This window comes from Onychomys torridus, chromosome 4, assembly GCF_903995425.1.
Source record: "Onychomys torridus chromosome 4, mOncTor1.1, whole genome shotgun sequence".
Lineage (NCBI taxonomy): Eukaryota > Metazoa > Chordata > Mammalia > Rodentia > Cricetidae > Onychomys > Onychomys torridus.
Genome location: NC_050446.1, coordinates 50,895,983 through 50,922,704, shown reverse-complemented (window position 1 = coordinate 50,922,704; position 26,722 = coordinate 50,895,983). Strand labels below are relative to the sequence as shown.

The 26,722-nt window shown below is 38.2% G+C and overlaps 1 protein-coding gene across 1 annotated transcript in view; it reads left to right on the top strand.

Moving 5' to 3' along the window:
- The first annotated feature begins 683 nt into the window (after positions 1–683).
- Atf2 (activating transcription factor 2) overlaps positions 684–26,722 on the top strand; it is a 91,055-nt gene continuing 65,016 nt past the window's right edge. The window contains 3 exon segments of the mRNA XM_036184773.1: positions 684–836; positions 15,543–15,638; positions 21,162–21,181. The gene's annotated coding sequence lies outside the window, so the exon portion shown is untranslated.

The following is a 26,722-nucleotide window of genomic DNA, read 5'->3' as shown; positions in this document are numbered from 1 at the left end:
TAGGGGCCAAGAATCAGCTCCAGTTCTAGCTTAGTAAAATCTGAACAAAGACCTATCTGAGAAAAGGCTTCTTTTTTCTACGCCGGGCTGACTTATTTTGCTCCTGACTGTCAAACCTCGACTCTCCCAAACCTCAAGCGCAGTTCCCCAGCTCCAGCTTCCGGGTAACCGGTGGGTGGTCCAGGAGCCAATCTCCCTTCGTGTTCCCACATCCCTAGCGAGGCCGGAAACGGACACGTCGGAGACGTCCAGGGATCTGGGCTGGGCTCCCTTAGCCTCTCCTTAGACCTCACCTTTCTTCTCTCTCACCGCCCACGCCCTCCCCGCTTCCTCCACCGGCACCTGCGCGCGCGCCCCAGATCGCGTGCCCGCCTCCCGCTGGCTGCCAATCACAGCGTTCCGCAGTTCCCTGGTTACCGAAACAACGGTCCTTGGGCTTTGGTCACGCCCCTTGGAACCGCTTCCCGCCTTTCGTGCTGTTTGTCCAATCAATAGCGTCCGAGTGTGCTTTGGTTCCCGCCTCCTCGTCCCCGCCCTCCCGAAGGCCCGCCCTTTTTCTTAAGTACGACGGCGTCACCTGACCTGCTCCCTTGATAGAAAGCAGGAAGGGGCGTGTGCGCGAAGGGGCGGGGCGCGAGAAGAAAGCGGCGGGGATGCCGGGAGCGGGGCGGGGAGAAGGCTTGTCAGTCGGGTCTCGCGAGAGAGGACGGAAGCCTGTGGGAGCCCGTGGCCTTTAAAGTGCGATTCAGCCCTTTCCTCCGGGGCTAGTTTGTAAACACGGCTGGGCTCCGGGCTCCCTGGTGCTTGAAAGGACCATGAATTAGAGACCTGGAAAGGTGAGTAGTGGTGGAAAGGGCCGCAGGCTTGCAGGCAGTTAGGGATGCAGAGGAAGAAGGCGCTAACATGGCGACGTCGCTGCCTCTAGTCCCCACCCCCCGCCTCCCACCCCCCTGGCGCCCCTGCTGTGGACCCCAGCCCTCCGGACCGCTGTGGCCGCGCCGCCGCCTCTGGCCTGGTGGACCGACCGGACCGTTAGGTAACGCGGCTGCAGCGTCGGCCCCTCCCTCGCGCGCTTTCCCAAGCCTGAGCGAAAAGGAATAACGGCGCCTCTCAGACCCCTCCCTCCGATTTACCATCCTCTCGTGCGGTCACTGGAGAGGTCCCCGGGGCGCTCTTCGGATCCGCCCAGCTGACGGGGAGACCCCCGCCTCAAGCCCTTGATCGGGCCGCAAGAGGGCCCACGCTGGGCTCCCCACCCAGGACTCGGGCAATCGAGGACCGCTGCGTTTGGGATGGTGCGGTGGAGAAGGATGGGAAAGGGTGGCTAAAAAAACCCAGCGGGGTCCCTGGCTTCGGTGGAACGTGGTGGAGCCAATGGTATGGAGAACCTGGAAGCTGGAGGTCTCGGCCTTTTCTGTCCTTTCTGACACCCTCACTCCCGCCCGCCACCCCCCACTTTTTCCAGGTGGGGCGGGGCTGAGGTGTGGGTGCACTGATAATGCTATTCCCCCCCCCATATATATATATATACACACATACACACATATATATGTATGTATACATATGTGTATATATCTATTTTTCACCTCGATGGGTGTTGTGCAGAGCTTCTGTAGGGAAATAATCTGTTCCTTTTATCGGTACCCTAGGGACAAGGGAGAGAGAATAGTGTGTTGTGGGGGTTTTATGTATGTTTGTGTGTGCGTGTCTGTCAGTCTATCTGCCTGTGCCTGACTCTATTTGTGTTTCTACATAGTGCTGGTTCATTGAGCCAGACCTAGGAGGAGCTGGGGACTGTTTTTATACGTCTATGTATTATACAATTGTCTGTTCTTAATGGGGAATCTTAAAACTGAGGAGGTCGAGTCAATATAATGGAGTAAAAGGGAATACTCATAATAGACCTTTAGGCCTGTTGACTGATACCTTGTGGAAGTCACAGTTTCTTAGGGATTATACATTATGGAAACGTTCACACCTCATGCATGTAATGCTACATTTGAAATCAGACCAAACACCGACTGTGCTCTGAGCCCTCTTTTTCCTATTTGAAGAAATTCGTAGACTCTGGAATTGCCATTGTCAGTAACAACCATTTCAGGAATACTCCTTCGGAACCAAATGGCCTTGGTCTGTTGCACCAAAATTGGAAAGTAAGACTTTATAAAAGCCTGTTTTAAAACAAGTAAGTCCAGATAATTTCCTGAAATAGAGACACAGTAGGAATCTTGTATTTATATTTGCTAAACCTACTTGAAGAATCCCCTGCAATAAACTTTTCCCAAACTTATAGGAATATTTTGTAGAGTATGGTAGAAATGTATCCTGTATAAGTCAAGAAAACAAATTCATGGATTCCCCCCCCCCCCAAACACACTTTTTTTTTTTTTTTTTTTAACTTTTCAAGACAGGGTTTCTCTGTGTGTTGTCTTGGTTGTCCTGGAACTCCCTCTGTAGACCAGGCTGGCCTGGAACTCACCTGCCTGCCTCTGGAGTGCTGGGATTAAAGGTGTGCGCTTCCACAGCCCAGCAAGTTTGTGGATCTTCAAGGCCATCAACAGTTGAGTTATAATTAAGTTGCTATATCTTAAAAATAATTTTAAAAAATCTTTTATGTGTGTATGCTGCTCTCCTAATCTGTTTTTCAGTCTCACTTTTAACTCACCATTAAGTTTTGAAAAACTCTTTAAAATGTAATATTGTGCTCATTTAGAACTTTGTCGGGGAGAAGAGATGGGGTGGTTAGCCCTTGGCTGTCCTGGAATTCACTTTGTAGACCAGAACTCTGAAGTCTTCCTGCCTCTGCCTCCTAAATGCTGGGATTAAATTTATGCTCTGCCACACCCGGCAGTTCTTTGCTATCTATAATTTCTGAGAGGTGCTTTCAGGGGCCTTGTCTTTTATTTTTGATATAAGGTACTAAAAACTTCCTTTGATTACCTAGAAATCCCTTTAACATTACTAGGCTCTTTAATTTGTAGCTGGAGCACTATATTATCAAATGTGTTACCTAGAAATTCCTACATTTATTTTTTATTTGGAAAAGCACTGTTAAACTAAGGTAGTGGTAGAACTGGTTATCATGTCATCTCTTTAACAAATAATTGGAGGGGTGCTTTGATGGGTATTTAAATTTTTAAAGCTGTATTGTTTTGAAATTAGATCATCCATTAAATATCTCATGAGTAACATTAAATCAAGACATCTAGGTTTTTTTTTTTCCCCACTTTTAAAATGTCTTGAAGACTTGAGTTCTAATTATTTATCTGTACTCTCCTAATCAATTATCTGGCTAAATCTGGTAAACAGCTCTATTATACATGCTGTTTCCACTCATTTGGGCTCTTTTTTCCTATATGATATGTGTGTCTGGGAACTGGTATTACTTTCTTTTGTTACTCTTGTTAAAATGCCCTTAGAAAGGTAATTAAGTCTTTCATAAAGTTTTACTTATTTTTATTTTGTGTTTTGCTTGCATGTATGTGTGTGCACCATTTGTGTGCAGTGCCCTTAGAGGACATCTGAAATCCTGCATCCCTGAAACTAGAGTTACAGATTGTTGGGAGCAATCATGTGGGTGCTGGGAACCTGTCCCAGGTCCTCTGCAAGAACAGCAGGTACTCCCAACTGCTGAGCCACCTCTCAGCCCTTGGTTTGCTTTTCTACCCTTGCTAGGAAAGCTCTTTGCTATTGAGCTGTACATCCCCAACCCCTCTGTATGTAATTTGTTTTTATTTTTACATTTATGTAGTGTGTGTGTCTGTCTGCCTGTCTGCCTTCCTGTCTGTGTGGGTGATGACATATGTATGGAGGTCAAAGGACAACTTTGAGGAGTAAGTGTTCTCTTTCTACCTGATGGGTTCTGAGGATGGAGACCTGATCATCTCATTAGCCCTATCTGTAACTCTAATGTTAAAGCAGTAGTGATCATCATCGCTATTTCTGTCTGTGGGGGAAAATCCTAGAAAAACACTTCCTTTGTTCTGTTTCTCAAAGATAAAATAAGGTATCATTTCATAGAAAATGGAGGAGTGTCATGAGACTTTAAGACCATGGTAATTGTAAATTTGTGTTTTATATTACATAACTGAAATACACAAGTTATAAATATTTGTGTGATGTCTTCTCATTGACTTTTGTTGACAAACCTAAAACTGGTATATTTTCAATTTAAGATAGATTCTAGGATGCTTACTTTGTTCTTTTTGTTAATCATTGTAAAGAGTTTTAAATTTTCATTTTATTTATTATTGGGTATATGTATAATGTGTTTATATTGGTGTGTACGTGCCATGACTTGAGTGTGGCAATCAGAACAACTTTATGGAGGCAGTTCTTTCTTTCCACATTAGATGAGTTATAGGTATTGAACTCAGGTTATCAGGTTTGTACAGCAAGTGCTTTGCTGGGTGAACCAACTCAGTCCCCCTAAAATAATTATTATTTCTATTTCTTCTCTTCCTCCTTCTGCTCCTTTTGGGGATGGGGCAAAAGGGTTGTGAATATGTTTTGGGGGTATAGGCGACTTACTGAAATCTGAAGCGCAATCCTAATTAGTCTTAACAATAAAAATCCATAGTCAGATATTGAGGGTGAAAGCTGAAAGATCAGAGAAGCAGAGATTTCTTTCCTCTATGAAATCTCAGACTGGATGGGACAGGATCCTGTCCCTGTGAATCCTCAGTCTGAATGGTAGTGGGGGCCCAGGTCTTGTCTCCATCTGCATTATATTTCTGTCTCCATCTCCCAAGTACTGGGATCAATGAGCCACTACAGCCTGGCTCTGTTTCTCTTTTAGACTGGTTCAATCTCATGTAGCATAGGGGCCCTTGAACTCCTTATCTTCCTGCTTACTCCTTCCAAGTACTGCCTGGCCTCTATGGTTAACTAGTTGCTAGCTCTACCCTCTGATCTCCAGGCAAGGTTTATTTGTCAGAACATAAATAATCATACAAAACAGGTCCATATCTTAACCAGTAATTCTCAACCGTTCCCCCATTCATATCCAAGAAATAAAAAAACTGGAGTATAGTAGTGAATGACTTGTTACTGTGAGATTCTTGACAAGGTTCTTAGAGAAACACAATAATTGTACTTGGCAAATGGACAGACAGACTTGACTTATTTTAGTGGTTCACCTGTACCATTTATTTATTTATTTTTTTTATTTTTTTTTATTTTTGGTGGAGCTGAGGATTGAACCCAGGGATTCGCGCTTGCTAGGCACTGAGCTAAATCCCCAACCCTTTTTTTTTTTTTTTTTTTTTGAGACAGTTTCTTAGTGTAACCCTGGTTGTCCTGGAACTCACTCTGTAGACCAGGCTGGCCTCAGACTCAGATCTGCCTGCCTCGGCCTCCTGAGTGCTGGGACTTAAGGCATGGGCCACCTTCAGTTTTTAAGTATGTTCTCTAAAATGTTTTCATTTTTGTAGTTGGTTCTAAACTTTTGCATTCCAGTTTTCTACCTTTACCCATTTAGTTTTATCTTTCCTAACATTGTAGTTTTCTATTACATAGATTTTCTGATGTTTGATGATTATGTGCAGTTAACATGTCACTTAAGCCACTTGTAAATTTCTTGATATTAAATGTCTGAATGGAAAAAAAATGCTTTTTATATTTTTTATTTATTTGAGATAGGATGTCACTCTGTATAGTCTAGGCTGACCTGGAACTCATGATGGCCTCAGACCCATGACAGTCCTCCTGCATCAGCCTCCTAAGTCCTGGGATTACAGGCATCAGCCACCTTGCCCAGCCAATTTATCTATCTATCTATTTATTCATTTTTTAAAGTTTTCTCAAGACAGGGTTTCTCTGTATAGTCCTGACTGTACTGTAATTGCTTTGTAGACCAGGCTTACCTTGAACTCAGAGATCTGCCTGCCTCTGCCTCTTGAGTGCTGGGATTAAAGGTGTACACCACCACCACCTAGCAGTCCATCTAATTTTTAATAAGTTTGTTTATTTAATTTTGAAGACAGGGTCTCACTGTGTAGCACTAACTGTCCTGGAACTTGCTGTTTAAACTGGGCTGGATTCTGACTCAGAGAGATCTGCTTGCCTCTGCCTCATGGGTGTTGCTGAAGGTGGCTATGCTCTGCTGCTTTTTTTTCCTTCCCTGATTTTAACATTGAATTAATGAGCATATTTTTCTGTTGTATAGTATAAACTTCGTAGTATTTGATACCTTTTTCTTCCTTTGAGTAGGTTCCGTAAGATAATAAACTCAGTGGAATTACTTAACAGAGGATATAAGTATTTCCCAGAAAAGAGTTAAGCAGGCTCACACTGGCATTTTAGTGTGAATGTACTAGCTTTACCATCATTTTGCTAACTTTGTGGTTATAATGGTTAAATATGATGTGGTTACATGATTGGGAGTTATTAATGGAAATAAGTTGTATTGTTTAGTAGTTTCAAAGTCATATAGTTGACCATAATTTTATAGATACTGAACAGTGACTTATGTACTGGAACAAGTATCTATTTACAAATATCTATTTAATATTTTCAGCCACTTCCTTGTTTGTTTCTTTTAAAGTTTACTGAAACTTATGACAGCCTAATAACATCAGTGCTTAGATTTTGTGCACTTTTCACATTGATTAGCTTTAATTTATGAGCTACTTTCTGAATTATGATTTCAAGGAATTACTTAATTTTCTTTCATATATTCTTCTGCACAGTGAATATAGTTTTAGAGTGGTTATTAGGACTCAAATTGTCATGAATCTACTTGTGAGCCATGATTTGCTTAGGCAGATTATTTATTTTCTGTAAGGAGAACAACACTTAGCCTTATAAGCATTTGAAGAGTAACAGCACTCTGTGTCAGGGACTTTCGAGTACTCAATGCATGGTAAAGTGATTACTGTTGAAGTTCATTCACAAATTCTCATCTACAGTCCTTTCAGGCATGCTTATGATATGACTTGCAGAAAATACAATAGGCATTTCTTTGGTAGCTTTGGCAACAAGTTTAGATTTTCCCTAGGAATTTATAATTTGTGGTAGAAATTGCCACCTTAGAATTTCCATCAGCCTATTTCAGAGAACTTCATTTTGGTGCATACGCACCCTTTTCTCTAAGTCAGACTCTCCTTTCATGTAGTGGTGTAGCATATACATATTTTGAGATTATAAAAGTTGATGGTAAAATTTTCACTAGTCCCACCATCAACATTCTAGTGAGACCTTTTGTATCATTTTCTGATGAAATTAAAATACCACAGGTATTTGCCAGGTGGTGGTGGCACGCCTTTAATCCCAGCACTCAGGCAGCAGAGGTAGATGGCTCTCTGAATTCTAGACCAGCCTGGTCTACCTAGTGAGTTCCAGGACAGCCAGAGCTACACAAAGAAACCCTGTCTTGAAAAAAACAAACAAACAAACAAACAAAAGACACAGTTCTAATTATTTGTTCTTTTGAAGTTTTTATCAAGAATTCAGCTAACATAGTTATACCATCTATTCTCAGTTACCATGTTGCAAGTTGCTGGTGTCTTTGTGCCATTTGTCAGGTATGTTTTAATGGTGAAATACAGATACTGGGCTGGGGATTTTCCTTTCACTTTTTTAAACTTCAACATACTTTGAGAAGAAGAGAGAGAAGTAAACTTACTGTTATTATAATAGGAATTATATGTAACCTGTATTTTTCCTCTTTGTAATGAAAAGTTATTAGTGAGTTCTTAATACTGATGATGATTGACTAAGTATAATTTTTAAAAATGTGTGTGATGTACCTGCACACCCATGAGGGTGTGTGCGTGTCTGTATGGTTGTACATTCACATGTGTGGCAGCCTGGCAAAATTTTGAGTGTTTGCCTGAATTAGTCTCTACCTTGTTTTCTAAAGTTTTCAGTTGTTGTTATTTGTATGTGCTTGTGCTTATGCTTGTGCATGTGCATGATGTGTATTTGTGGGCGTACATGGGTGTAGAGATTGAAGGACAGTTCTGTGGAATCAGTTCTCTCTCTCCACCTTTGCATGGGTTCCAAGGTTCACACTCAGGTTGTCATGCTTGGACAGCAAATACCTTTACCCATTTAGTTATCCACATTCGTTTTTGAAGTGGAGTCTCACTAAACCTGGAGCTCATGCATTCAGCAAGGCTAGCTGGCGAATGGATTCTAGAGATCCACCTGACTCCTCTATCCCAGCACTGTGGTTACAAATTCACATCTCTCTCCTTGGCCTAGCTTGTATGTGGGAACTAGGGATCAAACTCGGGTCCTCATGCTTGTGTATCAAGTACTATGCTGACAGCCATTTCTCTAGCTCATAAATAATTCTAATTTTCTTTTCTTTTTGGTGTGTTTGCACGTATGTGGTATATGTTTGTGTGCATGGGTACATATCAGGATACTTCCTTCAACCTTTCTCTACCTTATTTTTGATGCAAGGTCTCTTTCTGAACTTGAAGTTCACTCTTTTCACTAGAATGGTTGTTTATGAGCTCCCAGGATCCACTGTCTCTACCTCAGGTGCTAGGGTCATGATGAGTGCTGCCACTCCTGGCTTTTTCCATGAGTGTTGGGGATTTGAACTCAGGTCTGCATGCTTGCACAGCAAATACTTTCCCCACTGAGCTATCTTCCCAGCTTCCAAATCATAATTCTTGAATTGTGAATTTCTAGTTCTCGTACATAAAGGTCAAGGTTTAATCTCTGACACTGCATAAACCAGACATTGTAGCACAGGTATGTAATCTCAGTAGTGGGAAAGTAGAGGCAGGAAGAGCTAAAGTTTAAGGTCATTCTTGGCTATATACTAGCCTAGGTCATGAGATTCTATCTTGAAAAGCAAAAAGCAGCCTTAGCTGGTCTACAACTCACTAGAAAGAGCCTTTTCTCTGCCTCCCAAGTGCTAAGATTAAAGGTGTGTGTCACCACTCCTGGCCCCTAAACATTTTATGTTAAAAAACTAAAAGTTTAGTGAAAGGAAGGCAGCAAGTATATTTTATTCATATGTTTTGAGCAAAAGTAATATTGTAAACATTATATCATATAACTTACTCCGTTGCCAAATCTTTCAATCTACTACTTTGTATATTTGTCACTTTTCAGCATAGTACTTGATACACAAGCATCATATTTGGTCTGTGAGTTCTGAGAAACATCAGCTTGCCTACTTTACCTCGGCATCAGTGGTCTGGGAATAATTTAAAATAAAATGTAACTTTAAAAGTAAATTAATTTGCCAGGTGGTAGTGGTGTAAGCCTTTAATCTCAGCACTTGGGAGGCAGAGGCAGGGCTGGTCCAAAGAGTAAGTTCCAGGATAGCCAGAGCTACACAGAGAAACTCTGTCTTGAAAAACAAAAACAAACAAAGCCCAAAAGAGTAAACTATTTTGTTTTTTGATTTTTTTTCTTTTGAGATATGTAGCTCTGGCTAGCCTGGAATTCATTATGTAGGCCAGGCTGGCTTTGCTTTCCTAGAGATCTCCCTTTCTCTGCCTACTGATTGTTGGAATTAAAGGCATTGTGTCCAATATTACTTTTTTTTAAATCAAAGAATATTTTTGTATTATTTACATAACTCATTTATTGTGTGCTTTATGCATCTCATCATCTTAGAGATCAAAGCTTCAGCACGCTATTGATAATGATATTCCTGGAAAATGTGTTGTATGCTATGAGTAGAGAAAAAATTAAAAACTACTTCTTCCCTTGCTGAGGTTGGGAATACATTTCTAACTTTTGAAGAGTTTCATTTCCCTCCATTGATGAACTAAGCATTCTATAGTCAGTATACACAAGGATGATTTCAGATCCACAGACTAAAGATCAGTTTTAAGTCTCAGAAGATTTTGGCATTAAATGTGTAGTGTTCAGTTTCTAGACATAAACATAAAGTATGATTTAGTATTTAATGTTAAGTATTTAGTATTAGTATCCAGTATGATTTAGTATTAGCATTAGGAAAATGCATTTAAAGTCAAAGTAAAATGCAGTGTAAACTTAAGACTGGTTGAGTTCATGCTCTAGTCTGTATTTCACACATTATTTTCTTAATTCTTTTTGGTATCCATCAAGTACATGAGAAGGATTGTAGTGAAATCATAGTATATAAAAGAACTCAAAGATACTTTATGTTTTCAGACTCATGGATTTAGGTTTGTTATGAACATACTGCTGTTTCCATAGTTCTAAGATCATCTTGTACTTTGTAGTACTTGTGAAGTTATAAGGATATTGTGCCACAGAAAACTCCCTGCCTATATATGCTTCTGCTGTCTTTGAATGACCTTGTGTTAGAACACAAGTCCATGCTCCTGGTACCCTAACATTTTTGTTCACTATAAAGGTTTTCCATTACTGACTAACAAGTTACCATACACTTAGCATCTTAAGACAATAAAAATTATTTTTGTAGGTCAGGAAGTCTAGATTGGCTCATCTGGGTCCTCTGGGATCCCCCCACTGTAACTAAATCATAAAAATATAACAAGTCTATTTAATAATAAAAATGATACTTCAATATATGTATAGATTATGTAGTGTTTTAAAATAGGTTGAAAATTTCTTCTCTGTCATCTCTCATTTCTGTATGGTGAAACATTCAAAATCTAGCTTTTGTAGAGCAATAATACATAATTGTTATCTGTAAGAGCGTCTTGCTTCTCTCCACATGTAGCTTAGAACCCAGTGATCAGCCTTTCTTCACCTTCCTACTGTTTGCAGGCTGGTAATCACCATTGCATTTACTGTTTTTTCTCTGTGTGTGTATGTGAGAGGGGGGGGGGGAGAAAGAGTGTTAGTTTTGTAAAATTTGTATTTTGTTGTTTATACATGGATAATAGAATGTAGTGCTTATCTTTCTTTGTTGGCTTATTTCACTTAACATAAACTTAAGAATCTCTAATTCTATTCATGTTGTTACAAGTGACCAGATAGCATTGTATGCTTGGGGCCCTAAAGCCAAAACCAATGTGTTGACACTGTTATGTGCAGTTTGGAGTCTCTGGGGAAGAATCTACTTACAAAATCACTCAAGTTGTTGACTGTACAGTTGTAGAACAGCCCTCCTTCTTCCCTTGCTTCCCCTTGCCCAGGGCTGCTCTTAGCTTGAGGAGGCTGAAATGCTTCCCTTGTGGCCATCTCTGGCAGTGGCAGATCAGGTCCTCTATTTTTAACCAATCTGACTTCCTTTTCTGGCTAAATCTTATACTCCAGATGGGAAAAGGTCTCTGTTCTAGAGCTCACCAGGATGGATACAGGGTATTCTGGTTTTGGTATCTGTAATCTCTGTATACTTGCAGTGTTTCCTTTTCTTTTAATATTACCTAGTCACAAATTCCAGGGATTAGAGCATAGACTTTTTTTTAAATACATACATTGTTTCATTGTGAAAACTTGTCTGATTTATATTTTTTTAATTTTATGTGTGTTTTGCCTACATGCATGTTGGTGTGAGGGTGTTAAATCCCCTGGAGCTGGAGTTACAGGCAGTTGTGAGCTGCCATGTAGGTGCTGGAATTGAACTGGGGTCTTGAAGAGCAGCCAGTGCTTTTAACTGCTGAGCCATCTCTCCAGCTCCTTTGAGCATGGACATTTTTGTGGGACCATTCTATTTAGTGTAAAATTGACTCCTTAATATTTCTTATCATAATTTTAAATCACTGAAAAATATAGTTTCCGGGTTTTTTAGATATGGTCAGCACTCTTGAAAGTATCTAATAACATACTTAATACTATTACTGGTTTTAAAATCAAGCTAAGCTTAGTAGTTGAATTTTTCATTCTTCCTTTTTACTAAACTCTTGTTTCCTTTTCATTCCTTCGACATAGTTTTATTTGGATCCAGTATATCTTAGTGTTTAAGACTACTTTATTGATCATTTTCTCCTTTGTAATAACTATAAACCTAACTTCTCAATTTTCATATTTATTTCTTCTTTTCTTCATTCTCATGGAACTCCCTCCCAGGACAGCATACTTTCAGATAGTATTTAAAAAATGAAAGAAGTAGTCATTAAATGAAAATTGTTTTTATTATCAACTATAGAGCATGTGGAGAATTCAGAGCATTATTGAACACAGGACACGATAAAATTGATGAAACCAAGATACAATTGATAGAACCATGCTTTGAGTTTAGCAGAAATACAGTATAGGAAAAGAGGATTTAATTATACCTTTATTAATGGATGGTTTGTGATGGTCTTATTTAAAATTATCCATATTTTAAGCTGCAAAGCCAGAGCAGTGTGTCCAAATAAGATTTGGGATAAATGAGGAGTACAGGGGCATTTCTATTTTTGAAAGCATGAAAATGAGGACTTGGGGAAAAAGACAAGTTGAAGACTTAGAAACCAAGTATCATTTAGGAAGCTTTCATGTGACATCATTAATAAAGAACCCTTAAGGTTGTGACTTTGTAAATTTGTCCCACACCTGCTTACATACAGTCTTATTACATACCACCCAGGACTTCTCTGGGACATATTAGACTCTTGAGTTTGTGACCAAGAAAAGATTGGCTTCTCTTTAACACTGATGTCTATCCCCTGGGCTCTGTGTTGTTAGTGTTTGGCTCTCTATTAAGTGTTTACCGTTCGCAGTCCTGGTACCTTTGTGTGGAGACACTGCTTCTTGCCCACAGGTTAATTATGTCCAAATGTACAGAAAGTGGGTAGGATGATACTGGTGAAGGAGAGAGTCCTGACATCTGTGCCTTTGGAGGTTCAAGTGTTACTTTTAATGTTTACCAAGTCTAGATGATTATGGGTAAGTCAAGCTGGTAGGACAGGTATGGCTAGTTAGTTTAACCTTGTTGCCTTTTGATTGAAGGGATGATAATTGCCTTGCTGTGTTTCATGATGCTAGTTTCAGATCTTTCATGAACAACTGCTGAAATAAGAACATAAACATCTGTGTGCAGATAGGCAAACCTAAAGCCACACTTGTAAAAATAGACATTCTCTGAAAAAAAACAAAATAGTTTGCAGGAACTTATCTCTACCAGAAATATGTGAGCATTTTTTCATTGTCATCACACAGAGCAATATCCAAGGCCAATCTGCAGGTGGTGAGGAAGAAGGGATGATCATGCATACCAGAACGGCAATGTAAGAGCACAGAAAAAAAAAAGAACTGTACTTGGGGAGATTAAACTCATACAGGTCGTCCACAAAACTGCCCTTTGAGTTGCCCCATTTATAGCTGAGTTTTGCATTTGTGTTGCTAAATAATTTTCTTTGAGTCCTTTCTCCATAAGGAACAGTTTGGATTTAAAACAGATTTGGGGAGGGGGGCCTAGCTTTGAAATAAGACATTACCTGGTTTCTGATTTTCCACTTTAAGATATTAAACATATTAAGGAACCTTCATGAATACTAAAGGAAAGTGTTGCCCTTCTTTCTAGTAGTCTGCAATAGGAAAATCTCCCAAATTCTTACATGGCCTGATAATGGGGCTCATTCACAATGTACTGGTAAGGAGCTTCTGTTTCCTTTTGAACATCATGCTTTGGAAATCAATGTAGTTGGTTTCTTTCCTTAACATAGTTGATAGCTGAACCATCCACCAAATTCTTACCCATCTCACCTTGTTCAGTACTTACATAATAGATCTATGCAATCATTTGTAAGTTTTGTGTATTGCCTGTAAGAGCTTACTCTCAGCCCTGCTGTGGTGGTACACACCTTTAATCCCAGTATTTTGAGGCAGAGATAGGCAGAGCTCTGAATTTGAGGGCAGCCTAGTCTACATAGTGAGTTCCAGGACAGCCAGAGAGAGAGAGAATTTACTCTCCTGTATTATAATGATTTAGATTTTTCTTTGCTCTTACATTGCCATTCTAATATTCATGATTGTCCCTTCTTCTATTACCTACAGATTGGCCTTGCATGTTGAGAGAAACCTTTATGAATGTTGGCCATTCTCTGCCAGTGGCAAGACCTTTTTTTTAAAAGATGTATTATGCATCTTTATATATGTATACAGTGCTCTGTCTGCATGTATGCCTGCACACCAGAAGAGGATACCAGATGATTGTGAGCAACCATGTGGTTGCTGGGAATTGAACTCAGGTCCTCTGGAAGAACAACCACTGCTCTTAACTGCTGAGCAATCTCTCCAGCCCAGTGGCAAGACCTTTTTATGAGATACCTAGCCATCTCACATTTTAGAAAGAAATGAGTAGGATGGCAGCTAATTATCTAACAACATGCATACCCTTTTTCCTCATTGGTAGATATTTCAATTTTTTTTTTAAGATTTATTTGTTTATTATGTATACAGTATTCTGTTTGCATATATCCCTGCAGGCCAGAAGAGGGAGCCAGATCCATTACAGATGGTTGTGAGCCACCATATGGGTGCTGGGAATTAACTCAGGACCTCTGGAAGAACAACCAGTGTTCTTAACCTCTGAGCCACCTCTCCAGCCCAGATATTTAAATTTTTAATTAGGTAGATGATGGTTGGTCTCTTAAATATTAATGATGGACAGATCACTGATAATGGGGGCTCATTCCTGAGGTAATGGTACAGAAGCAAGCATCTATTTCCTTATGAACATCATGCTTTGGAAGTTAGTTCCCTTTCCTAACATAGTTGATAGCTAAACCATCCAACAACTTCTTGCCCATCTCACCTTATTCAGTACTTACATAACAGATCTGTGTAATCATTTGTAAGTTTTGTGGGTTGTCTATAAAAGCTGACTCTAAGCCAGGCAGCTTCCCTGACATTTTGGCCAATTGTGACTAAGTTCTGCTCCATAGAATGTGAGTAGAAATTTCCTCTGGGGTTTCTGACAAGTTTGCTTAACAGGAAGTCATTATTTACTTCTCTTTCCTTTGTGGTCTGCTCTGCAGCTGTGATGGCTAGAGCTTCAGCAGTTGTTAGAAACCTTGAAGGGAGAGGACTTATGAGGATATCAGGGCAGCAAATGGCCCTGAGCACTTTATGATCGTGGTTCTGATATGCCGTGTTTATGATAATTAAACTTCTTTTTTTTTTTTTTTTTTTTTTTTTTTGAGCTGAGGATCAAACCCAGGTCCTTGCACTTGCTAGGCAAGCGCTCTACCACTGAGCTAAATCCCCAACCCGATAATTAAACTTCTGAACAATGCCAGATTGCATTTAATTGATAAATCTTATTCTAGCATGCATGCCTGAAACATCAAGCTATTTCCATGTAAGATATACATAAACTAGGGCCCATAGATTTTTGTTGTATAGCAACAATGTAAGAAAAATACTAATTTTCACTCTGAACATCATGATGTTTGAATTCAGCTCTGACATTTCACCTATCACTTTACTTTCAGGTATATGCAGCTAAAAACCATCTATCTTTCTTTCACTATGGTTCTATTGCCTTACCACCATCCTTAAAATTGTTTTATATCTAGTAGTTAGAAATGTGTTGGCAATTGGAAGCCTGTATGGTGAACATCTTTCTGAAACATTTGATATTTTGGAAGAAACTTTATAATTTTATATAATAAGATAAATAGTAGGCAAGATTTAAATATAAAATGTATGTTAAACAGAGTAACAAGTGTATCTTCTCTCCTTTTCTCTAGAGATACTAGATGGCAACTTGGGAAGTGCTGCTTGCTTAGCAAAAGCTTAAGGATTCTTGTCAACAGAGTAAAGCTCATGGCCCACCAGCTACAAAGGTAAGGGAATTTGAGCTTCTCCCCCGTCGTGTGTGTGTGTGTGTGTGTGTGTGTGTGTGTGTGTGTGTGTGTGTGTACTTGTACATACATGCATATTCACATCATGAGTGCATGCACATGTCAGTGTCAAGTGTCTTCCCATTTGTTTCCACCCTAGATTTTGAGACAAGATCTTTCTCTGAACCTGGAACTCACTGATTCAGTTAGACTGACTGAATTGGCAAGCAAGCCCCAGGGTTCCTCCTATCTCCACCTTTTCAGTGCTAGCCTTTTTTCTTCTTTTTTTCTTACAAGTTCTAGAGATCTCTTCAGGTTTGTGCAGAAAGCACTTCACCAACTGTGCCATCCCCCTGCTCCAAAGTCAAGTTTTGAATGTAAAATTCTTCTTTTCATATTGTAATGGTTGGTCTCTTAAATATTATGAAAATAACAGCTGTATCTTTTCAGTCCTCAAACACTAGTATCCTATATTGATAATATTCAGTGTAAGGGGTCGGGGAGGAGATCTGGAGGGTTAGCAAATTTAGAAATGGCCTTTTGGAAATCTGGTATTATTAGCATATGAGAACACACTGAAGACTTACTTCTTTCTCAATCCGAAAGTTCTTAAACTTAGCTTTTTAGGAGAGTCAAAAAATTAAAGTCCTAATTCACCTAAAAAACTTTAATTGTAGTAACAGAAGTTAATCTATGAAGTGTTTTGTGGGTTACAGAATCATTTGAGGCAAAAAGTTTACCTGTTTTATGGCCGTGTAAATTTATATTGCTTGTGGAAGTTTATTGCCATGATTGTTGCCAGCCAACCCAGAAACATCAAGTTGAAGTTACATAGTTTGTCCCTCATACCTTTTTGAAAATGTACATGCCAACCACAAGGATGTTAGAGATACGAGGTATGGTGATTTTTGTGTGCAAACCATTTACTGTTTATATAGTTCCTAAAAATATTAAGATTAGCTGGGCAGTGGTGGCGCACGCCTTTAATCCCAGCACTGGGAAGGCAGAGCCAGGCGGATCTCTGTGAGTTCCAGGCCAGCCTGGGCTACCAAGTGAGTTCCAGGAAAGGTGCAAAGCTACACAGAGAAACCATGTCTCAAAAACACCAAAAAAAAAAAAATAAAAAAAATAAGATTAATCCACATGAGTCTATTAAATGGGTAACAGAATTTATTAAGGTATAAATTGAGGAAGTACACCCATGAATACAGAAGAGAGTAGACAGATGAAGTCGTCCTCTGATCTGACCAGGAGCAAATCCACCTCTCAGGCAGAAGCGGGGAGAAGAGGCATATGACCTTTCTTCCTTCCCTTATAAGAGGTCACATACAATTGCAGGAAGCACCACCTCCTTCAGGCCCTATAGCCCAAGATCATGGGCAGAGCAAATACCACTACATTTCCTCTTTTTGTCTAAATAAGAAGGTCCTAAACTTAATGCAAACTATATATAATAAGAATGGTTATCAAGTATTGTCCAGGAAAAAGAAAAGGTAATAACATAAATAAAAATGGAACTATAACCAACAAGAATAACATCAAACAAGAAAAACATGCTAAATGTCCAGAAATGTCCAGATCATAGGTAAATGCCAAATTACTGAGATTACTCCAATAGCTGACCTATCTTGAAGATTGTAACTCTAATAATATGTTTTAGCTAAGATAAGAGAAGATTGTAACTGTAACTATCTAGTCTTCAACTCCATCAAAGACCTGAGAAGGAACATAATAATACTTGAGAAAACAGAAAATGCTAGCAAGCAATTTTCTAAACTCTTGCAAGAATAGACAGAGACAGCTGGCAGCCTGGACAGTCACCTAATGTTTCTCAGCATCCTTGGGGCATCCAATTTGGCTACAAGCCTAGAATATCTGACAGACCATTTTCAGAAGCAGGAAATTTTGAAAGACCATCTTACCCTGTCGTGGCAGAGTTCATTAGTCGCCTTTCCTTGTGTCCTGTTCCTCTGGAAAGGACAGCATTCATACTTTCAGCAGTTGAAGCAAGGGCAGTTTTTTGCCCAGGAGGCCATTTTATGCCAAGAAGACGCCAAGAATGCCCAACATTCTCTCGGGATCAGATTGGTGCTGCCAGGAGCAATTGTGTCTCATATCAACAGAATTCTAAGTTATCAAAACATTTAAATGTCATAGTCTCTAGGTCTATGAAGTGTTTGAAGATTACCTGTCCATCTTTTTTATGTTTCTGTAAATCTGGACAACCTAACTAACAAAACTATAGAAATGACAAGCATGGGTGACTATAAATCTGTAAGTCTTTTCTACTTAAATAACCTAAGAACTAAGACCTCACTTAACAAGCTAAACAGTCTGTAAGCACATGTACCATGTAAAGACAATAACCTCAAAATTGTGATAGTACACAAAATATCTTAAACAGGTAGAAATGTATAGTGTAGTATGCCATATGACAACAATATCCTTAATATGTATCAATATACAAAGTATCCTAAACAGAGGTAGAACATACATATAGTATGATAAATATAATATTTCATTTATATCAATATACAAAAATCTTTCACACAGGAGTAGGAATATGTGTACAATACAACAAATACAGTTTTGTATTTGTATCAATATACAAATTACTTTAATTAGGAATATAAGAATAGTTTACATTTGTATCAAATATACAAGAATTCATATCAGTGCAAATTATCCAAGACTGATAGTTTGCTAAATCAGTTTACTAGTACATACAATAATCTATCTTAATATACTATACCTATCCATTCCCCTTTTCTTTACTAAAGGAGAATATTGAGTCTAAATTTTATTGTTCCACCCCCAACCCTATAAGCATACATCCATAACCCTGAGAAAAATGAAACCTTTGGGAGAGGAGCGTCATTTTCTTAGAACTGTTTCCTGCTGTTTAGGAGACAACCATATCTTTGTGGGGTCATATAAGAAAGCTTAGTTAGGTCTCAATGGGGCTATCTGCAGCCAGTCTCAGAGTAATGGATAAGATTGTCTGAGATTCTGGCTAGAAGTGTGGTATGACCATCTGATCTTAGAACTGTCCTTAAGAATTTTCAGTCCAAAGCTGATCATTACATCTTAGGTGTAATGTCATCATTCTGGACCGAGTAGAGTCATTGTTCTGGGGTCCCATCTTCCTTTTGGAGACTTCAGAGATTGTTATTGGGAAGACTTATTTTCACTGTGGAAGACTTGAACATTATTGATATCAAAATGGAAAGTTTGGATTTAAAGATGTAAAAAAGGATTCCAAGAAATCAAGAATAAGCATGGAGAGAAACAGAATCTTGATAACAGTGGTCCTTAGATTATTGGTTTTCTTCTATCTCACACCAGTTGGCTTTTCCGATACAAGACAGAATTTCTTAATTTTTTTCTTTTAATAACATGCTTGGGTTTAGAGAAGGAGAGAGCCACATTCCAACTGCAAAGCCAGCTTGATTTATAATTGAACCAGGACCACAACTATTCTAGAGTTAAGGAGATAGTGATGTTAGGCAGTGAGATTATTACCCTGTAGAGTATATTGGTACCAATAGGCCCTTCCTTTATGCGGTAGATGTCTAGGTGTCCAAGGCCTTATGATTTCTTGAAGATAGTTATTTCTGTTATCTTGTAAAGACAAAAAAGAGACCCTTGCCCCAACCCTTGTTTGTTGAGTTTTTCTTACAACTTGTAGAGTTGTCACATTGGTAGATGAGCTAGTACTTCTCCTCATCAAGGGGTTTTTCCTGTTCATAGTGAATTTTTATTAATTTTGTTGATATCCAAAGCTTTTCTTCTGCAGAAACAAAAACAAAACCCCTTCCCCAATGTAGGACATATCCTGACTTCTATTCTGAAGTCAACACATCTTTGAAATAAACCAGTTGGTTTAGCTCAGGAGTCTTTTCTGTTGTCCAATGTCTCTCTGCAGCTGTTGTTCCTTTCTCATTAGCATTGAGAAAATTCAAAGTTAATAAAGCATTATGTAATCTATTTCTAGGAGTCATTATTACCTGTTTCTGTTTATTTAGCATATTCTTTAAAGTTTGATTGGATCTTTCTATGATTGCTTGGCCTGTAGGATTGTGTAACATGCTTTATATTGTAATAAGCAAAATCTGTCTCATTTTATTTGAGTCACATGCTGGAGCATTGTCAGTTTTAATTTGTACAGGAATTCCCATGATGGCCATAACTTCAATAGGTGTATAATCACAGAGTCAGCCTTTTCAGAACTCATAGGAGTTGCCCATTGAAATCCTGAATAGGTGTCAATGGTATGGCATACATATTTTAATCTTCTAAATTCTCCAAAATGAAACACATCCATCTGCCAAATTTTATTTCTTTGTGTATCTTTAGGATTACTTCCTTTGGGTAATGGAGTTTGGTTATAGAAGGAATAAGTAGGACTTTTTTTTTTCCTTTTTCTTTTTTACAATTTCCTTGGCTTGTTGCCAAGTGCTGGAAAAGTCCTTTTTCAAACCTTTGCTATTCACATAGTATTTCTTATGAAATTCTGACGCTTCTAGCACATTACCTATTAGTAACTGATCAATCTCATCATTATCTTGTACTTGAGGACTTGGCAGACCCATATGGGATCTGATGTGTGTTACATTTATAGGATGTTCCCTATTTCTGATGATTTCCTGTAATTGTATAAATAATAAGGTTAGTTCTGTGTTGTGTATAAGTTCAGCAGTTTCAATATGTAAAATAACTCTCTCTGCATATTGAGAGTCAATAACTATATTGAGAGGTTCTGTGAAGTCCATTAGTAACATAATAATAGCATATAGTTCTGCCTTTTGTACAGAATTTGAACCACTTTACTTAAGTCTCCTGATTTATATCCTGCCTTTCCTGATTTATTTGCAAAAGTATAGAATGTGGAGGACTCCAGAGATTGGTTTTTGCCATACAATGTGAAGAAGGACCCATTCAGTTCTCTTTATGAATTCTATTCTCTTGCTTTTGGTTGTTAATCTCTCCCAAAAAGTTACTGAAGACTCTTGGCTAAAGAGGAAATTTCCTCATTAGTTAAAGGTATCACAGTTTCTGCTGGGTTCATTCCTGTCAACTGACGAAGTCTTAATTTTCCTTTAAGAATCAATTTAGAGATATTTTCTGCATGGGTGGTATCCATTCCATTCCAATACAATATCTTCTTCCTTCTGCATCAAATTCCCTGTGGGAGAGTGTCTGGAGGAAAGTATGACCAGAATACAGTTAAGTTCTGGATTCACACGATCCACATCTTGCGTCTTGTATTTTCTTTTCTACTAGAGCCAATTCCTTCTCAGCCTCAGCTGATAACTCTCTTGGACTGTTTAAGTCAAATTTACTAGTTCATCTTTAGGTATTCCAGTGATGGTCTGTAAGTTGGAAATGCTTTGTAACAATTTTTGAAAATTATTAAGAGTACACAATCTATCTCTCCTGAGTTGTACCTTTTGGGGTCTAATTTTTTTGTAGATCTATCTTATATCCTAAGTAATTAATAGAATCTTGTCTTTGTATTTTTTTCAGGAACAATTTGTAATTTCCAGGTGAGGCAAAACTTTATTTCTTCAAACATGTTTTTTAAGGTACCTAACTTTGGATCAGCTAACAAGATATCATCCATATAATGGGAGATTATAGATTGTGGAAATTTTGCACAAATTATTTCCAACGGTTTTTGCACAAGGTAGGGCTATTTAACATTTCCTACGGGGGACCTTCCATTGATATCTCTTGACCAGCTGGGAATTATTCTAACTAGTTACTGTGAAGGCAAATTTTTCTCTGTCCTTTTCTTGTAGTGGTATGGGGAAAAAGAAACAAGTCTTTTAAGTCAATAACTATAATAGGCCATTCTTTGAATAACAGAGAGGGCAAGGGTATCTCTTTCTATAAGGAGCCCATAGACTGAATTGCTTTATTTATGGCTCTTAAATCTGTCAGCATTCTCCATTTACCAGATTTCTTTTTAATAACAAATGCAGGAGAATTCCAAGAGCTGGTAGATTCTTCAGTGTGTTGAGCATTTAACTGCTCCTGAACCAGCTGTTCTAAAGCTCATAGTTTCTCTTGCATCATAGGCCATTGTCCAACCCAGACAGGTTTATCCATTAGCCATTTTAAAGGTAGGGCCGTTGGTACTTCTGAGAGTTCAGTAGCGGTTGTGCTCTGTTTATGTTCAGCCTGAAAGGTTGGTGGCTGTTTTTATAGTATCTTATCACATTATTCCCAGAAACATGAATTGGTCTATACTCCACTCCTGAGAGTGGAGGAATTTTAATCTAGTGTTTCATTGCTGTAACAGATCTCACCCCAAAGATTCACTGCTACATTTGCCACATACAGCTTCAGCCTTCTTCTTTGTCCTTCTGGCCCTATACATTCAACCCATCTCAAACTTTGTTTTACCTGAGATACAGCTCCAATCCCTAGAAAGTGGACACCTACCTCTTGAAGAGGCCAATTTGGATGCCATGATTTTAGTGTAATTATAGTCACATCTGCACCTGTGTACACTAATCCTTCAAGGACAATGTTATTAATTCACACTTTAAGCTTTGGTCTTTGTTCATTTATGGAAGTCTGACAAAATATTCCTTTTATGGTGTTCCTTGGAATTTTTTGATCCATCTATCAAAGTTGTTCTTTCATCCAGTGCAATATTGGTCTTTACATTAGGCACTGGATTATTCAGTTGTCCTGGGAAGGAATTTCCTCTACAGTGATTGGAAATGTTTGGAACACATTTGATTTGGAGGCCTCTGGCCCCCTGAGGCGTTTCCCACTGGTAAAGGGTTGCTTTGTATGTCTCTTGTTGATCTGCATTCTCTGGTCCAATGTTAGCCTTTGCCATACCTTCCACATAATCCAGAAGGTTGCCATCTCCTGTTTGGGTTATTTCTAGAAGAAGCATTGCTATATACAATTTCTTCTTATATGACCTGATGTACCACAGTCCAAAACATTTGTTACCTTGATAACCTCCTTCCACTTTTGGAAATCACCTCTCCTATCCAAGCCTCATTACCATAGTTAAGAAACTCAACACCATTTGTATGTTGAATCCATTCTTCTGAAGGTGCTGACCAGACCTTTAAAGGTGTAAGTATTCTTTTACATTCTGTATTAGCATTATTAAAAGCCAAAGATTGAGTTAATACTTCTCTTAATTGTGAGTCCGATATTGCCTTGTTTACAGCCATTGTCAGCCTTTGTAAAAAATCAGTAAACGGTTCTTTTGACTCTTAAAAAATCTTCAAATATAGCTCAGCTGGTTTCCCTGGTTCTGCAATTTTTCCCCAAGCATTTAAAGCTGCTGTATGGCGTAGGGGTAATGTATGCTCATCTATGGTAGTTTGTACATTTAAATCAGTGAAATGGCCCTCACCAAGAAATTGATCTTTGGAGATCTCAAAACTTCTGATTTTGCCTTGCTGTTCAAGGGCCTTAGCCTCTTCTCTAAACCAGCTTTTCCATTGTAACTGCTGGCCATATTCTAACACAGTTGAGATTAATTCATTCCAGTCATCTGGTATAATTCTATTTCTGTCTTTTTTTTTTTTTGAGCTGAGGATCAAAACCAGGGCCTTGTGCTTGCTAGGCAAGCGCTCTACCATTGAGCTGAATCCCCAACCCATTATTCTATTTCTATAAGACCATGTATTTAATGTCTGTTTTACATATGTTAAATGTATTCCATAGGTGACTACCACTTCCTTAATATCTTTTAAATCTCTCATATGAATAGGTTGCCAGATATATGCCATATATTCTTTAGGCTGTGTATAATCTGCTGGCTTCTCACAGATGGTGACAGGATAAACCATTTTATAAGAGCCACCTGGTGATATTATGACTTGTATGGCTCTGCCCTTCTGTTTATTAGCTCTTTTATTATCCTTACTGAAAGACTCCTCCAGAGCTTGAAATCAACTAAACTACTGCCTGTTGCAGTATTTGAACCTCCTCTGTTGTAAAGGATTCTAGAGATTTCATGGAATCATACAGTTTTTTATATTCACTAGAAACATATGATTCCACAGACTTTATTCTGTCAGTTAGCAATGATGATCTTTCCTCCTTAGAAATTATCTGAATGGCATTAAGATTGCTGTGAAGACTTGTTTTATTCATTAAGTATTCATATTTATAATCAATAGAATTAAATCTAGTTGTTCAGTTATTATTAACAGACTGGAGTTCTTGTGGTAAATAAGCCGATTCCAAAGAAAGAATCCTTCTATTTAAGTCCTGTATCAGTCCCATTAATGTCTCACTTTTGCTGTTATTATTAATCCAATTTTTCAATGATATGAGATGAGTCACTATGCTTATTGCTAGTATGGTGAACATTATATATGTCCTAGGAAGGTCATATATGTCCTGTAATATTTCATTCATAGTACAAACAGAAAGGTTTTTAAATCCCTGAGTAGTGAAATTGTCTGCCAATTTTTGAGAAATATTCAAAATTTGTAAAAAAAAATTTTTATTAATTTATTTATTAATCAGTTTAAAGTTTAAAATTATTAAGTAATTTACCTCAGATAAAATCCTTGAAAGATTGTCCTGTAGCCCAATGTCATGGGCGGAACAAATACCACTACATAAAGATGGAAGGAAAATAGCAATTTAATAAAGGCAGTCTGGTTTGTAAATTATCTCCAAACATTGTGAACTAATGATAGACATTGTCTGCTATATGATGATGCATAAATTGATATATGTGTTTTTTCTTGAATCTTGGGGTTCAGTTCAAATCAGAGAAATTGCATGAATGGACAGTTTCTCTGATTTTGACCCCCTAAATTCGGGAGAAACTAAAATGTACATTTATTTTAAAAGTAAAACAGCCAGGTAGTGGTGGTGCACACCTTTAATCTCGCACTCAGGAGGCAGAGGCAGATGGAGCTCTGTGAGTTCTGGAACCAGGGCTACACAGATAAACCCTGTCTGTAAAAACAAAACAAAACAAAAAAATAGTAACCATTTTAAAGCATGTATGAAGAAGAAAGAGATAACAGTAATTTTTTTACACACTTACTTGCATTTTGAGCTATTTGATGTACAAATTAATGATCTGATTAAAAGCATTCTCCATTAAATTTATTCCCTCAGGACAAGGGACTGTCTGAATCATTGTCCTCTAGAGCCTAGCATAGTTAGCACTTGTGGCCTATGAACTAGTGTTTACTGACTACATACTGAAGCAAATAAGATCTGAATTTCAGGATAGAGGGAGAGTAGATGAGGGAGATCATAGTGATTCATGTCAGCTGAAAAGGGATGAATGAGAGTGAGCCATGAGGTTGTTCTAGGATGAGGAAGGGAGCTATAAAGCTATAAAACTTGATGTGATTTTTGAATTACATATGTCCATTTATTGATAAGACAGAAATATGTACTGCTATGAACTATTAACAGCAGTTGTCTCTGAATGGTGATACTCTAGGTGTCTCCTGACCCTCTCCCCCCCGCCCTTTTTGTATGCACTAGTGGGAATAAATTTAAATTTTCTTACTAAGTTTAACAGGTGCAATTTAGTGTGTATTTTCAGAAGGAACATGTGATCTTCCGAATCCCAATTAAGACATGAACTTTAAGTGTTTGTTTGTTTTGCTGTTTTTGAATGATATAATATTGGTATATGCAGGATACCTAATTCTCAATTTTTTTTTTTAAATTCTCAAAGGAGTTTATGTTATTTAAGTTTCCACAATCTGGTAAGGTACTTTAATTTTAGCTTAGATTTATGGGTAGTTAGCTTTAATCAAGTCTTAGACGGTTGTCCAGGTTAACCTAGAACGTACTCTAAGCCCAAGTTGACTTCACACTCAAGACATTCTTCCTGCATAACCCACAGTACCCAGCTCTATAACCAGTTTCGACATCACTCAAATACGAATAAAGTGATGTTGGTCATGTTTTACAATAGACTAGCTTGGAAATTTATCAGTGGAAAAATTAATGAGTGCTTAATATGGAGTTATTACCCAGTATTTATAAAATCTGTTCATTAGAAATTATATTGTGGGGTTAGGGACTTAGCTCAGTGGTAGAGTGTTTGCCTAGCAAGCACAAGGCCCTGGGTTCAGTCCTCAGCTCTGGCAATCAATCAATCAATCAATAAATCAATAAATAAATAGATAAAATTTTAAAAAAAGAAAAAAATTATATTGCTATATATTTTCAGTAGCTATGAATTTATTTAAAATACTCCTAAGTTATTGCCAGTGTGGAGAATTAGAGTCTCTGTAATAAAAATGAGGGGTCCGGAGCCTGGGGCAAATCACTTTATCATCAGAGCCATCTCTACTACTTCTTGCTCTTGTTTTAAAGGGGAAAAAAAAAAAACCCAGTGACTTCCATCTGAGTGCTTATGATAAACAAATTATTGAGCTTATTTTTTATTTTGCTCTCAAAAGTATATCCCCTTTTAAAAGCATACAGTGATTGAGTTAAAGCTTAGGCTCTAAAAACAGTGTATTCATTCTTGGGTGTAGGATCTGTAGGACTAATGTCTTCTCACCTCACATAATAGCACTTGCTTAACATTAAAGGTCCTTCAACTTGGTTCTCTGCTACTTGCTGTGCTTAATCTCTGACCTACACCACATTTTTACTGGGAATTTTTTTTAGGAATGGGAAGGCCGTAGTTTAGATTCTTCATGATTTTTGAACTTCAAGTCATGCATTTCATAAGCCATTTATAAGCATCCTTGGCAGCTTCTGTTATATAAAGATATTTTCAAACTTGCTGTGAAAACATGATGAACTGTGATAAAAAGGTTTGAGATTTAGTTAGATCATCAGAGAGATAACACTTGGAGTCTCTTCGAGGAATCGTTAGCATTTCTGTCTAGATTCTTGAACTGTTTGTATTTATAGCTGTCTCCACTGGGTAGTACATAGTTGTGATAAGAGAATGGGTATTGTGTCATTGGCTAGGAAAGTGGCTGTGTAGGTAAGGCACTTGTTTTGGAGGAGAACAGTGACACTGGAGGTACCAAGGGTCAGCTCCTTAAGAAGGTTCTTTTAACTATCAATTTCTCTTTCTCTCTCTCTCTCTCTCTCTCTCTCTCTCTCTC